At 39.0% G+C, this 12,311-nt stretch overlaps 5 non-coding genes across 5 annotated transcripts; all 5 read left to right on the forward strand.

Annotated features, from left to right (window-relative positions):
• Window positions 1-779: 779 nt before the first annotated feature.
• On the forward strand, window positions 780-851 carry TRNAD-GUC (transfer RNA aspartic acid (anticodon GUC)). The gene has a single exon. It is a non-coding gene; the product is annotated as a tRNA-Asp (tRNA).
• Window positions 852-2,793: 1,942 nt separating this feature from the next.
• On the forward strand, window positions 2,794-2,865 carry TRNAD-GUC (transfer RNA aspartic acid (anticodon GUC)). The gene has a single exon. It is a non-coding gene; the product is annotated as a tRNA-Asp (tRNA).
• Window positions 2,866-4,807: 1,942 nt separating this feature from the next.
• Window positions 4,808-4,879, forward strand: TRNAD-GUC (transfer RNA aspartic acid (anticodon GUC)). Its single transcript has one exon. It is a non-coding gene; the product is annotated as a tRNA-Asp (tRNA).
• Window positions 4,880-6,821: 1,942 nt separating this feature from the next.
• Window positions 6,822-6,893, forward strand: TRNAD-GUC (transfer RNA aspartic acid (anticodon GUC)). The gene has a single exon. It is a non-coding gene; the product is annotated as a tRNA-Asp (tRNA).
• Window positions 6,894-8,839: 1,946 nt separating this feature from the next.
• On the forward strand, window positions 8,840-8,911 carry TRNAD-GUC (transfer RNA aspartic acid (anticodon GUC)). The gene has a single exon. It is a non-coding gene; the product is annotated as a tRNA-Asp (tRNA).
• The last annotated feature ends 3,400 nt before the right edge of the window (window positions 8,912-12,311 follow it).

Below are 12,311 nucleotides of genomic sequence, written 5' to 3' on the forward strand. Positions count from 1 at the left end.
ATATCAGCTATAATCTAAAAGATATTGCTTAGAACATGTACAACATGGCAAATCCAGCATTTATTGGACTTTATATGCAGGATTCCCATGTATTAAAATTGTATGGTATAGAATATCCAGAAAATGCATAGATATTTATTGGTGCCTTAAAAGAAGAGTGAATATATACATATATATATATATTTTTTAATTAAGTTGGAAACAGTAGCTGAATAATAGAATAAATTATCAATTTTTATAGCATTCACATAATTTGGGCATAATTTAGCAGAAGAGATTTGGAGTTTAATATTCCTCATGCAGAGCTACCATTGGTCTCTAGCATAATAGTCTTTTAGCCATTCAAGGATTTCTAAGCAAATTCTAATTAGAAAAATGTTGATAAGGGGTAATGGGTTTTGCTAAATTCATTTGAGCTTTTTAAAGGATCTTGAATTACTAAATATACAATCAAGCATCAGAAATGGTCAACCATAAATCAATTCATAGAAATACCTATAAACACTGGCAAATCAACAGTAAAATCCTAGAACATCTCAGTCCAGGGATTATCGGACATGGGTAGAGTAAGAAAATGATAGCTGGGGCAATTTCTATAAGCATTTGACCTAGCTCATGATGCAGAAGAATCGACATGGATCTGATATATGGTGAAAGAGTACACTAACAAATTGATGTATAAATGATTTCAATCATTTTCATTACCCAAGGAAATTATAACAACTCTTAGTTGAAAATCACTTTTCTGGACTGGACCAAAAATCACAGCACACAGCTGATCCTCGTTAGTATAGTGGTGAGTATCCCCGCCTGTCACGTGGGAGACCGGGGTTCAATTCCCCGACGGGGAGGCTATAACTTTTATTTCTCCAATATTCCATTTCAGACACAGTGGAAAAATAATAATACAAATGTTATGGCATGCATAAATAACAACCCAAACTATAATATATTGAGATGTGTACTTAAAGGAAACCCTCATAGATCCATACAAATGGAATAGCAGATAGAGAAAACAAAATGTACCAACTGTAATGATATACTTCTATTACTATTTGTTGGCGTTAGGTGGCTATGGAATAAATCAGAATGGTTTGGTATTTTGGGAAGGTTTATACATACTTACATTTTTATATGTAGAAATAAAATATAGGCAAGGAGTTTGGCATATTGGTGTATGCCACTTTTTGGAATGAAAACTGCACACATTTTCTAGGACATCAAACTACAACATTCAGAATTATTTTGACATTTCTAGCATTGAAAGACCACATTGCTGGGCCCCATTCTCAAGAACAGTATAGGTCAAGTAACTTCTCAAGCAATTTTCTTGTGCTGTCTAAGCCCAACTCCATGAGGTGGGTCCTCAAGACCCAAATTCCATTTTGCAATGGTTAGTAGAATGGATTTTATTTTTTAACAAGCACTTCATTTACATGTCTTTGGCAAGCACCCAAAAATTTTCCTAAGGACTATGGGCCTGATTCAGACACACTCGCAAGCGCACAACACTCGTAAGTGGTTCGACGGTCCCCCACTACCCATGCGCCGCCTCCGGCGTGTGCATGCGCAAGATCCGTCCAGCGACGGCTGCTCCATCGATATGGGTCTAGCTACAAGACGGAGTGGCTGTCAATGTTGATTGATAATTCACCGCGTTTTGTATGCGGGGAGGGGGGGGTGGCTGCACAAATGCAGGCATTCCCTTAGGAACGCCTGGTGTTTGTGGTTGGCCCTACTGACATCACTAGTGATGTCAGTAGTGGACTTCCTGTTCTATTAGAGCAGGAAGTTTACTCGGGCTTGTGAGAGCTCAGACCCTTCCACAGGGTCTCCTCGCAAGCCTGATGGTCACGATAATCGCGATGGGCTCCAGGCCACTCGCAAAAGCTGTGGGAGGTCACACACAGCTTAGCGAGCGGCCTGATGAAAGAAAAAAACAAATACAAAACATAAAAAACCGCCCTTGTTCTGAGCAAGCACTCACTAGCAGCAAGCGGCTCTGAATCAGGCCCTATATCAGCTATAATCTAAAAGATATTGCTTAGAACATGTACAACATGGCAAATCCAGCATTTATTGGACTTTATATTCAGGATTCCCATGTATTAAAATTGTATGGTATAGAATATCCAGAAAATGCATAGATATTTATTGGTGCCTTAAAAGAAGAGTGAATATATACATATATATATTTTTTTTAATTAAGTTGGAAACAGTAGCTGAATAATAGAATAAATTATCAATTTTTATAGCATTCACATAATTTGGGCATAATTTAGCAGAAGAGATTTGGAGTTTAATATTCCTCATGCAGAGCTACCATTGGTCTCTAGCATAATAGTCTTTTAGCCATTCAAGGATTTCTAAGCAAATTCTAATTAGAAAAAAGTTGATAAGGGGTAATGGGTTTTGCTAAATTCATTTGAGCTTTTTAAAGGATCTTGAATTACTAAATATACAATCAAGCATCAGAAATGGTCAACCATAAATCAATTCATAGAAATACCTATAAACACTGGCAAATCAACAGTAAAATCCTAGAACATCTCAGTCCAGGGATTATCGGACATGGGTAGAGTAAGAAAATGATAGCTGGGGCAATTTCTATAAGCATTTGACCTAGCTCATGATGCAGAAGAATCGACATGGATCTGATATATGGTGAAAGAGTACACTAACAAATTGATGTATAAATGATTTCAATCATTTTCATTACCCAAGGAAATTATATCAACTCTTAGTTGAAAATCACTTTTCTGGACTGGACCAGAAATCACAGCACACAGCTGATCCTCGTTAGTATAGTGGTGAGTATCCCCGCCTGTCACACGGGAGACCGGGGTTCAATTCCCCGACGGGGAGGCTATAACTTTTATTTCTCCAATATTCCATTTCAGACACAGTGGAAAAATAATAATACAAATGTTATGGCATGCATAAATAACAACCCAAACTATAATATATTGAGATGTGTACTTAAAGGAAACCCTCATAGATCCATACAAATGGAATAGCAGATAGAGAAAACAAAATGTACCAACTGTAATGATATACTTCTATTACCATTTGTTGGCATTAGGTGGCTATGGAATAAATCAGAATGGTTTGGTATTTTGGGAAGGTTTATACATACTTACATTTTTATATGTAGAAATAAAATATAGGCAAGGAGGTTGGCATATTGGTGTATGCCACTTTTTGGAATGAAAACTGCACACATTTTCTAGGACATCAAACTACAACATTCAGAATTATTTTGACATTTCTAGCATTGAAAGACCACATTGCTGGGCCCCATTCTCAAGAACAGTATAGGTCATGTAACTTCTCAAGCAATTTTCTTGTGCTGTCTAAGCCCAACTCCATGAGGTGGGTCCTCAAGACCCAAATTCCATTTTGCAATGGTTAGTAGAATGGATTTTATTTTTTAACAAGCACTTCATTTACATGACTTTGGCAAGCACCCAAAAATTTTCCTAAGGACTATGGGCCTGATTCAGACACACTCGCAAGCGCACAACACTCGTAAGTGGTTCGACGGTCCCCCACTACCCATGCGCCGCCTCCGGCGTGTGCATGCGCAAGATCCGTCCAGCGACGGCTGCTCCATCGATATGGGTCTAGCTACAAGACGGAGTGGCTGTCAATGTTGATTGATAATTCACCGCGTTTTGTATGCGGGGAGGGGGGGGTGGCTGCACAAATGCAGGCATTCCCTTAGGAACGCCTGGTGTTTGTGGTTGGCCCTACTGACATCACTAGTGATGTCAGTAGTGGACTTCCTGTTCTATTAGAGCAGGAAGTTTACTCGGGCTTGTGAGAGCTCAGACCCTTCCACAGGGTCTCCTCGCAAGCCTGATGGTCACGATAATCGCGATGGGCTCCAGGCCACTCGCAAAAGCTGTGGGAGGTCACACACAGCTTAGCGAGCGGCCTGATGAAAGAAAAAAACAAATACAAAACATAAAAAACCGCCCTTGTTCTGAGCAAGCACTCACTAGCAGCAAGCGGCTCTGAATCAGGCCCTATATCAGCTATAATCTAAAAGATATTGCTTAGAACATGTACAACATGGCAAATCCAGCATTTATTGGACTTTATATTCAGGATTCCCATGTATTAAAATTGTATGGTATAGAATATCCAGAAAATGCATAGATATTTATTGGTGCCTTAAAAGAAGAGTGAATATATACATATATATATTTTTTTTAATTAAGTTGGAAACAGTAGCTGAATAATAGAATAAATTATCAATTTTTATAGCATTCACATAATTTGGGCATAATTTAGCAGAAGAGATTTGGAGTTTAATATTCCTCATGCAGAGCTACCATTGGTCTCTAGCATAATAGTCTTTTAGCCATTCAAGGATTTCTAAGCAAATTCTAATTAGAAAAAAGTTGATAAGGGGTAATGGGTTTTGCTAAATTCATTTGAGCTTTTTAAAGGATCTTGAATTACTAAATATACAATCAAGCATCAGAAATGGTCAACCATAAATCAATTCATAGAAATACCTATAAACACTGGCAAATCAACAGTAAAATCCTAGAACATCTCAGTCCAGGGATTATCGGACATGGGTAGAGTAAGAAAATGATAGCTGGGGCAATTTCTATAAGCATTTGACCTAGCTCATGATGCAGAAGAATCGACATGGATCTGATATATGGTGAAAGAGTACACTAACAAATTGATGTATAAATGATTTCAATCATTTTCATTACCCAAGGAAATTATATTAACTCTTAGTTGAAAATCACTTTTCTGGACTGGACCAGAAATCACAGCACACAGCTGATCCTCGTTAGTATAGTGGTGAGTATCCCTGCCTGTCACGCGGGAGACCGGGGTTCAATTCCCCGACGGGGAGGCTATAACTTTTATTTCTCCAATATTCCATTTCAGACACAGTGGAAAAATAATAATACAAATGTTATGGCATGCATAAATAACAACCCAAACTATAATATATTGAGATGTGTACTTAAAGGAAACCCTCATAGATCCATACAAATGGAATAGCAGATAGAGAAAACAAAATGTACCAACTGTAATGATATACTTCTATTACCATTTGTTGGCGTTAGGTGGCTATGGAATAAATCAGAATGGTTTGGTATTTTGGGAAGGTTTATACATACTTACATTTTTATATGTAGAAATAAAATATAGGCAAGGAGGTTGGCATATTGGTGTATGCCACTTTTTGGAATGAAAACTGCACACATTTTCTAGGACATCAAACTACAACATTCAGAATTATTTTGACATTTCTAGCATTGAAAGACCACATTGCTGGGCCCCATTCTCAAGAACAGTATAGGTCAAGTAACTTCTCAAGCAATTTTCTTGTGCTGTCTAAGCCCAACTCCATGAGGTGGGTCCTCAAGACCCAAATTCCATTTTGCAATGGTTAGTAGAATGGATTTTATTTTTTAACAAGCACTTCATTTACATGTCTTTGGCAAGCACCCAAAAGTTTTCCTAAGGACTATGGGCCTGATTCAGACACACTCGCAAGCGCACAACACTCGTAAGTGGTTCGACGGTCCCCCACTACCCATGCGCCGCCTCCGGCGTGTGCATGCCCAAGATCCGTCCAGCGATGGCTGCTCCATCGATATGGGTCTAGCTACAAGACGGAGCGGCTGTCAATGTTGATTGATAACTCACCGCGTTTTGTATGCGGGGAGGGGGGGGTGCCTGCACAAATGCAGGCATTCCCTTAGGAACGCCTGGTGTTTGTGGTTGGCCCTACTGACATCACTAGTGATGTCAGTAGTGGACTTCCTGTTCTATTAGAGCAGGAAGTTTACTCGGGCTTGTGAGAGCTCAGACCCTTCCACAGGGTCTCCTCGCAAGCCTGATGGTCACGATAATCGCGATGGGCTCCAGGCCACTCGCAAAAGCTGTGGGAGGTCACCCACAGCTTAGCGAGCGGCCTGATGAAAGAAAAAAACAAATACAAAATATAAAAAACCGCCCTTGTTCTGAGCAAGCACTCACTAGCAGCAAGCGGCTCTGAATCAGGCCCTATATCAGCTATAATCTAAAAGATATTGCTTAGAACATGTACAACATGGCAAATCCAGCATTTATTGGACTTTATATTCAGGATTCCCATGTATTAAAATTGTATGGTATAGAATATCCAGAAAATGCATAGATATTTATTGGTGCCTTAAAAGAAGAGTGAATATATACATATATATATTTTTTTTAATTAAGTTGGAAACAGTAGCTGAATAATAGAATAAATTATCAATTTTTATAGCATTCACATAATTTGGGCATAATTTAGCAGAAGAGATTTGGAGTTTAATATTCCTCATGCAGAGCTACCATTGGTCTCTAGCATAATAGTCTTTTAGCCATTCAAGGATTTCTAAGCAAATTCTAATTAGAAAAAAGTTGATAAGGGGTAATGGGTTTTGCTAAATTCATTTGAGCTTTTTAAAGGATCTTGAATTACTAAATATACAATCAAGCATCAGAAATGGTCAACCATAAATCAATTCATAGAAATACCTATAAACACTGGCAAATCAACAGTAAAATCCTAGAACATCTCAGTCCAGGGATTATCGGACATGGGTAGAGTAAGAAAATGATAGCTGGGGCAATTTCTATAAGCATTTGACCTAGCTCATGATGCAGAAGAATCGACATGGATCTGATATATGGTGAAAGAGTACACTAAAAAATTGATGTATAAATGATTTCAATCATTTTCATTACCCAAGGAAATTATATCAACTCTTAGTTGAAAATCACTTTTCTGGACTGGACCAGAAATCACAGCACACAGCTGATCCTCGTTAGTATAGTGGTGAGTATCCCCGCCTGTCACGCGGGAGACCGGGGTTCAATTCCCCGACGGGGAGGCTATAACTTTTATTTGTCCAATATTCCATTTCAGACACAGTGGAAAAATAATAATACAAATGTTAGGGCATGCATAAATAACAACCCAAACTATAATATATTGAGATGTGTACTTAAAGGAAACCCTCATAGATCCATACAAATGGAATAGCAGATAGAGAAAACAAAATGTACCAACTGTAATGATATACTTCTATTACCATTTGTTGGCGTTAGGTGGCTATGGAATAAATCAGAATGGTTTGGTATTTTGGGAAGGTTTATACATACTTACATTTTTATATGTAGAAATAAAATATAGGCAAGGAGGTTGGCATATTGGTGTATGCCACTTTTTGGAATGAAAACTGCACACATTTTCTAGGACATCAAACTACAACATTCAGAATTATTTTGACATTTCTAGCATTGAAAGACCACATTGCTGGGCCCCATTCTCAAGAACAGTATAGGTCAAGTAACTTCTCAAGCAATTTTCTTGTGCTGTCTAAGCCCAACTCCATGAGGTGGGTCCTCAAGACCCAAATTCCATTTTGCAATGGTTAGTAGAATGGATTTTATTTTTTAACAAGCACTTCATTTACATGTCTTTGGCAAGCACCCAAAAATTTTCCTAAGGACTATGGGCCTGATTCAGACACAATCGCAAGCGCACAACACTCATAAGTGGTTCGACGATCCCCCACTACCCATGCGCCGCCTCCGGCGTGTGCATGCCCAAGATCCGTCCAGCGACGGCTGCTCCATCGATATGGGTCTAGCTACAAGACGGAGCGGCTGTCAATGTTGATTGATAACTCACTGCGTTTTGTATGCGGGGAGGGGGGGGTTGCTGCACAAATGCAGGCATTCCCTTAGGAACGCCTGGTGTTTGTGGTTGGCCCTACTGACATCACTAGTGATGTCAGTAGTGGACTTCCTGTTCTATTAGAGCAGGAAGTTTACTCAGGCTTGTGAGAGCTCAGACCCTTCCACAGGGTCTCCTCGCAAGCCTGATGGTCACGATAATCGCGATGGGCTCCAGGCCACTCGCAAAAGCTGTGGGAGGTCACCCACAGCTTAGCGAGTGGCCTGATGAAAGAAAAAAACAAATACAAAACATAAAAAACCGCCCTTGTTCTGAGCAAGCACTCACTAGCAGCAAGCGGCTCTGAATCAGGCCCTATATCAGCTATAATCTAAAAGATATTGCTTAGAACATGTACAACATGGCAAATCCAGCATTTATTGGACTTTATATTCAGGATTCCCATGTATTAAAATTGTATGGTATAGAATATCCAGAAAATGCATAGATATTTATTGGTGCCTTTAAAGAAGAGTGAATATATATATATATATTTTTTTTTTTTTAATTAAGTTGGAAACAGTAGCTGAATAATAGAATAAATTATCAATTTTTATAGCATTCACATAATTTGGGCATAATTTAGCAGAAGAGATTTGGAGTTTAATATTCCTCATGCAGAGCTACCATTGGTCTCTAGCATAATAGTCTTTTTAGCCATTCCAGGATTTCTAAGCAAATTCTAATTAGAAAAAAGTTGATAAGGGGTAATGGGTTTTGCTAAATTCATTTGAGCTTTTTAAAGGATCTTGAATTACTAAATATACAATCAAGCATCAGAAATGGTCAACCATAAATCAATTCATAGAAATACCTATAAACACTGGCAAATCAACAGTAAAATCCTAGAACATCTCAGTCCAGGGATTATCGGACATGGGTAGAGTAAGAAAATGATAGCTGGGGCAATTTCTATAAGCATTTGACCTAGCTCATGATGCAGAAGAATCAACATGGATCTGATATATGGTGAAAGAGTACACTAACAAATTGATGTATAAATGATTTCAATCATTTTCATTACCCAAGGAAATTATAACAACTCTTAGTTGAAAATCACTTTTCTGGACTGGACCAAAAATCACAGCCCACAGCTGATCCTCGTTAGTATAGTGGTGAGTATCCCCGCCTGTCACGTGGGAGACCGGGGTTCAATTCCCCGACGGGGAGGCTATAACTTTTATTTCTCCAATATTCCATTTCAGACACAGTGGAAAAATAATAATACAAATGTTATGGCATGCATAAATAACAACCCAAACTATAATATATTGAGATGTGTACTTAAAGGAAACCCTCATAGATCCATACAAATGGAATAGCAGATAGAGAAAACAAAATGTACCAACTGTAATGATATACTTCTATTACCATTTGTTGGCGTTAGGTGGCTATGGAATATATCAGAATGGTTTGGTATTTTGGGAAGGTTTATACATACTTACATTTTAATATGTAGAAATAAAATATAGGCAAGGAGGTTGGCATATTGGTGTATGCCACTTTTTGGAATGAAAACTGCACACATTTTCCAGGACATCAAACTACAACATTCAGAATTATTTTGACATTTCTAGCATTGAAAGACCACATTGTTGGGCCCCATTCTCAAGAACAGTATGGGTCAAGTAACTTCTCAATCAATTTTCTTGTGCTGTCTAAGCCCAACTCCATGAGGTGGGTCCTCAAGACCCAAATTCCATTTTGCAATGGTTAGTAGAATGGATTTTATTTTTTAACAAGCACTTCATTTACATGTCTTTGGCAAGCACCCAAAAATTTTCCTAAGGACTATGGGCCTGATTCAGACACACTCGCAAGCGCACAACACTCATAAGTGGATCGACGGTCCCCCACTACCCATGCGCCGCCTCCGGCGTGGGCATGCCCAAGATCCGTCCAGCGACGGCTGCTCCATCGATATGGGTCTAGCTACAAGACGGAGCGGCTGTCAATGTTGATTGATAACTCACCGCGTTTTGTATGTGGGGAGGGGGCGGTGGCTGCACAAATGCAGGCATTCCCTTAGGAACGCCTGGTGTTTGTGGTTGGCCCTACTGACATCACTAGTGATGTCAGTAGTGGACTTCCTGTTCTATTAGAGCAGGAAGTTTACTCGGGCTTGTGAGAGCTCAGACCCTTCCACAGGGTCTCCTCGCAAGCCTGATGGTCACGATAATCGCGATGGGCTCCAGGCCACTCGCAAAAGCTGTGGGAGGTCACCCACAGCTTAGCGAGTGGCCTGATGAAAGAAAAAAGCAAATACAAAACATAAAAAACCGCCCTTGTTCTGAGCAAGCACTCACTAGCAGCAAGCGGCTCTGAATCAGGCCCTATATCAGCTATAATCTAAAAGATATTGCTTAGAACATGTACAACATGGCAAATCCAGCATTTATTGGACTTTATATTCAGGATTCCCATGTATTAAAATTGTATGGTATAGAATATCCAGAAGATGCATAGATATTTATTGGTGCCTTAAAAGAAGAGTGAATATATACATATATATATATTTTTTAATTAAGTTGGAAACAGTAGCTGAATAATAGAATTAATTATCAATTTTTATAGCATTCACATAATTTGGGTATAATTTAGCAGAAGAGATTTGGAGTTTAATATTCCTCATGCAGAGCTACCACTGGTCTCTAGCATAATAGTCTTTTAGCCATTCAAGGATTTCTAAGCAAATTCTAATTAGAAAAAAGTTGATAAGGGGTAATGGGTTTTGCTAAATTCATTTGAGCTTTTTAAAGGATCTTGAATTACTAAATATACAATCAAGCATCAGAAATGGTCAACCATAAATCAATTCATAGAAATACCTATAAACACTGGCAAATCAACAGTAAAATCCTAGAATCTCTCAGTCCAGGGATTATCGGACATGGGTAGAGTAAGAAAATGATAGCTGGGGCAATTTCTATAAGCATTTGACCTAGCTCATGATGCAGAAGAATCGACATGGATCTGATATATGGTGAAAGAGTACACTAACAAATTGATGTATAAATGATTTCAATCATTTTCATTACCCAAGGAAATTATAACAACTCTTAGTTGAAAATCACTTTTCTGGACTGGACCAGAAATCACAGCACACAGCTGATCCTCGTTAGTATAGTGGTGAGTATCCCCTCCTGTCACACGGGAGACCGGGGTTCAATTTCCCGACGGGGAGGCTATAACTTTTATTTCTCCAATATTCCATTTCAGACACAGTGGAAAAATAATAATACAAATGTTATGGCATGCATAAATAACAACCCAAACTATAATATATTGAGATGTGTACTTAAAGGAAACCCTCATAGATCCATACAAATGGAATAGCAGATAGAGAAAACAAAATGTACCAACTGTAATGATATACTTCTATTACCATTTGTTGGCGTTAGGTGGCTATGGAATAAATCAAAATGGTTTGGTATTTTGGGAAGGTTTATACATACTTACATTTTTATATGTAGAAATAAAATATAGGCAAGGAGGTTGGCATATTGGTGTATGCCACTTTTTGGAATGAAAACTGTACACATTTTCTAGGACATCAAACTACAACATTCAGAATTATTTTGACATTTCTAGCATTGAAAGACCACATTGCTGGGCCCCATTCTCAAGAACAGTATAGGTCAAGTAACTTCTCAAGCAATTTTCTTGTGCTGTCTAAGCCCAACTCCATGAGGTGGGTCCTCAAGACCCAAATTCCATTTTGCAATGGTTAGTAGAATGGATTTTATTTTTTAACAAGCACTTCATTTACATGTCTTTGGCAAGCACCCAAAAATTTTCCTAAGGACTATGGGCCTGATTCAGACACACTCGCAAGCGCACAACACTCGTAAGTGGTTCAACGGTCCCCCACTACCCATGCGCCGCCTCCGGCGTGTGCATGCGCAAGATCCGTCCAGCGACGGCTGCTCCATCGATATGGGTCTAGCTACAAGACGGAGCGGCTGTCAATGTTGATTGATAACTCACCGCGTTTTGTATGTGGGGAGGGGGCGGTGGCTGCACAAATGCAGGCATTCCCTTAGGAACGCCTGGTGTTTGTGGGTGGCCCTACTGACATCACTAGTGATGTCAGTAGTGGACTTCCTGTTCTATTAGAGCAGGAAGTTTACTCGGGCTTGTGAGAGCTCAGACCCTTCCACAGGGTCTCCTCGCAAGCCTGATGGTCACGATAATCGCGATGGGCTCCAGGCCACTCGCAAAAGCTGTGGGTAGTCACTGACAGCTTAGCAAGCGGCCTGATGAAAGAAAAAAACAAATACAAAACATAAAAACCGCCGTTATTCTGAGCAAGCACTCACTAGCAGCAAGCGGCTCTGAATCAGGCCCTATATCAGCTATAATCTAAAAGATATTGCTTAGAACATGTACAACATGGCAAATCCAGCATTTATTGGACTTTATATTCAGGATTCCCATGTATTAAAATTGTATGGTATAGAATATCCAGAAGATGCATAGATATTTATTGGTGCCTTAAAAGAAGAGTGAATATATACATATATATATATTTTTTAATTAAGTTGGAAACAGTAGCTGAATAATAGAATTA

Source organism: Taudactylus pleione, unplaced genomic scaffold, assembly GCF_031769625.1.
Source record: "Taudactylus pleione unplaced genomic scaffold, aTauple2 ptg000282l, whole genome shotgun sequence".
Lineage (NCBI taxonomy): Eukaryota > Metazoa > Chordata > Amphibia > Anura > Myobatrachidae > Taudactylus > Taudactylus pleione.